General features: G+C 39.5%; 1 pseudogene across 1 annotated transcript; it reads right to left on the bottom strand.

The window, feature by feature from the left end:
* Window positions 1-302: 302 nt before the first annotated feature.
* Window positions 303-2,277, bottom strand: LOC309655613 (NACHT, LRR and PYD domains-containing protein 13 pseudogene; annotated as a pseudogene). The gene has a single exon. The product of its transcript is annotated as an NACHT, LRR and PYD domains-containing protein 13 pseudogene (transcript).
* Window positions 2,278-6,067: the final 3,790 nt, after the last annotated feature.

Raw genomic sequence — 6,067 nt, 5'->3', positions numbered from 1 at the left:
TAAAGATATCTTTATATTAAAAGAGTGACACATTTACTTTGTCAACTTAAAATATCTAGAAGTAGATTTTTTTTTTTAATATTATTTAATTTTGGCTGTGTTGGGTCTTCATTGCTGCATGCGGGCTTTCTCTAGTTGCAGAGAGCGGGGACTACTCTTCGTCATGGTGCGTGGGCTTCTCATTGAGGTGGCTTCTCTTGTTGTGGAGCACGGGCTCTAGGTGTGCGAGCTTCAGTAGTTGCAGCATGTGGGCTCAATAGTTGTGGCTCGTGGGCTCTAGAGCGCAGGCTCAGTAGTTGTGGCACACGGGCTTAGTTGCTCTGCCGTATGTGGGATCCTCCCGGAGCAGGACTCGAACCCGTGTCCCCTGCATTGGCAGGCGGACTTTTAACCACTGCACCACCAGGGAAGTTCCTAGAAGTAGATTTTGAATTTTCTCCACCAATTATCATTGGTAAAATAAAATATGGTGATACTATAAGATAAATTACCATACTGCTAGTACAGTATTCATTAGAAAATTGGATTGCATTCATTAGAATGTTAATGAACTAACAGAGAGCATCAAAAAACATTATTAATTTAAAAGAAAACAAGTAGAAAAGTAGGTTATGTGTTGCTTGTCCCATTTTTATAAAATAAAAATATATACATATATATATAGGCATACATACAAACATATATACATACACAAAGTTGTAGAGTAAGATACTACTAAACTATTTAAAAGTTGTTTTACTTTGGGAGAGGTAATAATATGCGAGATCTCCATTTTCATGTTTTATACTTTTATAATATTTGTAGTTTTATAGTTAATTTTTTTGTTTGTTTTTTTTGTTTGTTTTTTCATATCCTTTGCTTTAGTGAATCTTCTTGATAGCCCCAAGAATTTAAAACATTACACCAAGGACAAAAAAATCTTAAGGTGTACAGCCAATGTAGGATCTTGGGCCAAATATAGTATTAGGATTCTGGAGATTGGGTACTTGATATGCTGCCTATGGTAAACTGTGAACAAGCGTTCTGGAGGTAGTGGCTCATTTGTCCCCATGAACAGTAACATCTGAGCAACATACGGTCAGGACTTCCTGATGGCTGTACTCCACGGACATTCCATGGTAAAGCTGTGGCATCTCATCATTGGATCACCACCACCATCTGTCTTCAGGGTCATTAAAATCCTACTTAAACTTGATTCTCAAAAAGGACCCACCCCCCTTCTCCTGTAATTTCTCCAACTCTGCTCTCACTATAGAGTACAAGTCTTTTTCGAGCCCGAGTTTCCATAGTTTGCACATCAATTTTTTTCAAGGATGTCTACAGCATGTTGACTGTGTTCAGCCCCATGTCATTTCCTAAAAGGTTCGGATTAACCAGGCTTTTACTGCTTCTGAGAACAGAAGAGAGATGCTGGCAGAAATCAGGTGTTAAATTGCATTTCTCCAACCCAAGTGTCTCCAACACACAATTTGGACGTTTCAGAACCCTGCACAGCTCTTTCACCCCATCATCCTGACCATCAGTTTTCCCAACATCCAGAATCTTCACATTACGATTGTGCTTGAGGGAGTGAGCAAGCTCTCGACAGCCCTCCACCATGAAAGAACAATCTGACGAGTCCAGGTACTGCAGGTTGCAATCTGGACGACTCAAGGCCTCATAGAGAAACTTCACTCCCTCATCTCCCAGGTTATTCTTCCACAGATTCAGGTGTGTCAAGCTCTTGTTCTGGAGGAGAGCATCTGACAAATATCTACAACTGGGTGCACCAAGCTGAGAGAACCAGAGCACCAATCTCTAAGACACACTTGGGGTGAGTCAAGGAAGTACACAGCAGCCTTACACCAACATCTTGGAGCTGATTAATTCCCAGGTACAGGTGAGTCATTTCCTGGGTGCTGGTGCGAAGCAAGGCCAGGTCCTGACAGTTGGCCACTGACAGTTTGCATTTCTCCAGTGACAGCTCCTTCAGGGGACAGTTGGATGTCTCGATGGGCCCCCACAGTCTTTTCAGCTCAACATTAGACAGATTATTGTCCCCCAGGCTGAGGAAGCTCAGACTTGAGTTCTTGCTGAGTTCCGTAAGGAGCTGATGACAAACTCAAGAGGTGAAGCTACAAGATTCCAACCAAAGATACTTGACGTTGCAGGCTGAATGCTCAAAGTTCTAAAAATTGTCATAGACACAGTAATTCCTAGGTTGTTAGAGCCCAGGTCCAGATGAGTCAGCTTGTGCTTACCATGAAGCACAAAGACAAGCTCCTTCAGAATCTTCATGGAAGATACCGATTTGCACGTCAGTTTTTGGAGTTTGCACCTTGGATTTCTCAGCTCATAACAGTTTCTTCATAGATGAAGTATTAAGCTTGCTTCATACATTAAGCTTAAGTATTAAGTATCAGGTCCAGCTCTCTCATGTTCCCATTGTGAAACATGGAGCAAATATTCTCCCACTGATGTATCCTAAAATTGACAACACTTGTCTCCAGAGTTTCCAAGTCAGAAGTCAATTTTGTTTCAAGGATTGGACCCCTGACAGAGAGCCTCAGCTAAACTTTTGACAGTGCATTAGGCAAAAGGAAGAAACCCGGAGTTGCTGATAGCCATAAATGTCGAGATCAGCTTCAAGGAGGTGATTCAAAATCTGCCTTGCAAAGTTTTCGTCCTGAGTCTCATGTAAGCCCTGGAAAAACTGTAGGAATTCAAAGTGGACTGAGACAGCATCACACTTCTCCAACTCTTCTGCCCAATCTAATAATTCATCCCTTACCCTGGGACATTTCGCAATGTAAAGTATCTTCTAGTTCTCTTGCTAGGTCTCTTTTAAAAAGACCAAAGAAAAAAGAGCCATCTGATGCCAATAGAAGTTTGTGTTAGGAGCCCAGCCCCTGATGATAGTCTTGGAAGGTATGGCAGGGGTTGGGAGGACCATCCTGGCAATGAAGGTCATGCTGCACTGGGCAGAGGGCATATTCTTTCAGCCCGTATTCTCCTATGTTTTCTATATCAGCTGCCATAAAATGGGAGAGATTGTGAACACCACCTTTGCTGGCCTGCTTTCCAGGGACTGGTCTGACTCTCAGGTCCCTACTGAAGAGTTCAGGAGTCATCCTGAGAAGCTCCTGTTTGTCACTGACAGCTTTGAAGAAATGACTACATCCTCCAACTTGTACGACAGCCCGCCCTGTACAAACTGGTACCAGCAGTCCCAAGTGGCTAGACTCATACTCCATTTGTTGAAGGAGTACTTGGTTCCCATGGCTACCTTACTGAGAATGACCAGAGACTATGGTAATGAAGATCTTAACAATTTGTTATTGAATCCATGCTTTGTCGCCATCTCAGGGTTCACAGAGGGAGACTGGGAGGAGTATTTCACCAGATTCTTTGGTGACCAAGACAAAGCTAATAAAATCTTGCATTGGGTAAGAAAAATGGAAACTATCTTGTTCCTGCTCTGCCCCCCTGGTGTGCTGGACTGTGTGTTCCAGCCTGAAGTGGCAGATGGCAAGAAATCCTTCTTTCCGGCTGAGTACCCAGACCACCACCAGTGTCTATGCCTAGTTTTTCTGTAGCTTGTGTGCAACAGCAGAGGTGAGTTTGTCAGATCAGAGCTGGCCAGAACAGTGGAGAGACTTCTGTTCTCTGGCTGCAGAAAGGATGTGGTTCTCAAACTTCACATTTGCAAAAGAAACCATGGAATACAAGCATCTGGAAGCCTCTTTTGCTGATTCTCTCTTGAGGTTGAATGTTCTTCGAAAGGTCAAAGATTGTGAGGACTGCATCGTTTTCACTCACCAAAGTTTCCAGGTGTTTTTCATGGCCATGTTCTAGGGAACAAGAGGATCCCTTGGTGGTCTCCCAAAGCATCAAGAGATGACAGTGTTCCTGAATGATGCCTTCATTAATGTTTGTTTTATAATAACTAAAATACATTAAAATATTTTAGTGAAAATATGCTAATATAATAAACTTTTGAGGTAAAATTTTAATTGTACATTTTTATGAATTTTGAGAAATGTGTGCACGTGTGCCATCACTCTGAAAAAGTATGTTAGAACCTTTGTAGTCAATCCTCCCACCCCCAACCCTTGGCCCCAGACAAACACTGATCTTATTTTTCAATTAATTTACTACTTTTAGATGTAAATGGAATCATATAGTCTCCTCTTCATATTTCTCTTCTTCTGATCAATATTGATTTTTAGACTCAACCATGCTGTATTGTATTCACACAGTAGTTGGCTCCTTGGCATTGCTGATTACATTATACATTGTTATACAATTATTATTACATTATACAAATATGCCACAATTTGGTTTTTCATTTCCCTCTTGTTGGATATTTGCATTATTTTCAGATTTTTCCTATGAATAATTTTATAAACATTCATGTACAAGTATTCTATAGGCAAATGTTTTATTTCTCTTGGGTATATACCCAACACTAACACTGCTGGATCATAGGGTAGAAGTATGTTTAACTTTACAAGAAACTGCTGAAGAGTTTTCCAGCGTGGTTGTACAGAAATGGCTGTGGTCTCATACAGAAATGAATGAGAGTTTCAGTTGTTCCATATACTTGTCAACACTAGATATCGTCAGCTTTTTAAATGTTGGCTATTCTTATGGCTACCCACTGGTGTCTCTTTATAGTTTACATTTTATTTCCTTGGTGATTAAAAAAAAATGCTGGCCATCTTTTCACATGCTTATTTATATATCTTCTTTCGTGAATTGTCTGTTCAAAGATTTTGCCCATTTAAAAAATGTTGTGTGGTTTGTCCTTTTATTATTGAGTTCTAAAAGCTCTTACAAATACATTGTCAGCTACATGTGTTACAAACATTTTCTCCTAATCTGTAGCTCATCTTTTTATTTTCTTAACAGTAAGCTGAAAAATTGAATGTTTTGCCTTTGATGAACTCCAGTTGATCATTTAAGGCTTTTTGTGTTCTGGAAATCTTTGCCAACCTACAAGTTGCAAAAATTATCTCTTATATTTTCTTCCAGAAGTTTTATCATTTTACCTTTTGTGTTTAGGTCTTTTTTACTTTTATAATCAGAAAATACACAGCAATATTTTTTAGTGAAAATGTGGTACTTTTAACATAAATAAATGTAGACTTCTACAAACCACTTTCAAATTGGATCTCTTGATAGTGTTTATAAAAGGTCTGATTTGTAAAAACATATCTGGGTCCACCTTAGAGAGGAAAGCTACATTTTAAATTATATCCTCAGCCTACCTGTGGAGGAGAGAATTCTCCCCACTTCATCTTATCTTTTTATCCACAATCATCCTTTAGTGCTCAACACAATACATCTAGTTAACGTTAGTAGAAATATTTTCTGAATGCTTATCATGTGTCCCACAATTTGCTAGTTACTAAAAATAATACATTACTTCTGTAGGATTTAGTCCATGCCATGGAAGAGTGAGGTCACATATAAGACATAATTACCATAAATGTTATAAAGGAAAGGTCAGAAAAATAAAAAGAGGGTGTTACTGGCACTCATAGGGCTTATAACCAGAGTAGGAGGGGGATAGGAGCCTCGTGGGATGGGCTTTAGCTTCCAAATAGTAATTGGTACTGGATGTGCTACATACTCTTGGGCAGATCATACTATTTGAAAAAAAAAAAAAAAAAGTATGAGAAAAGAAAATGATTTTACTTAGGATGTTCTCAATTTTTTTTCTCCTCCATCTTTGGTTGGTAGAGAGGTCATTATGGGTACACTAAATCAATCCATCTGTACCCCAGTTCTTCTGATATTATTTTTATGTTTCTGAGAATCACATAGACAAATGGATCCGTTATAGACTGTCTATTAGCAAGAAGGCACAGCTTCTGTTGGAGCCTCCTTTTCCCCTTTGGGTTGCATTTACTTCTCTCCACTTTTATTTTAGCTTAGGTCTTGGGGTCCAGGTAAGGAATACTGTTCATAGCCAATGATTTTGTGTCTGGCTGTTGCCATTCTTTATGTAGGTAGTCTTCTTAACAGGATCAGGATATGGCTGGAAATCTTGCTTTTCTCAGTATGTAAGCTCTAGAATTAAATA

The sequence above is a fragment of the Balaenoptera physalus genome, assembly GCF_965194825.1.
Source record: "Balaenoptera physalus genome assembly, chromosome: 2".
Taxonomy (NCBI): Eukaryota; Metazoa; Chordata; class Mammalia; order Artiodactyla; family Balaenopteridae; genus Balaenoptera; species Balaenoptera physalus.
The sequence above is the reverse complement of the archived record's forward strand: the minus strand, read 5'-3'. Positions and strand labels throughout refer to the sequence as shown.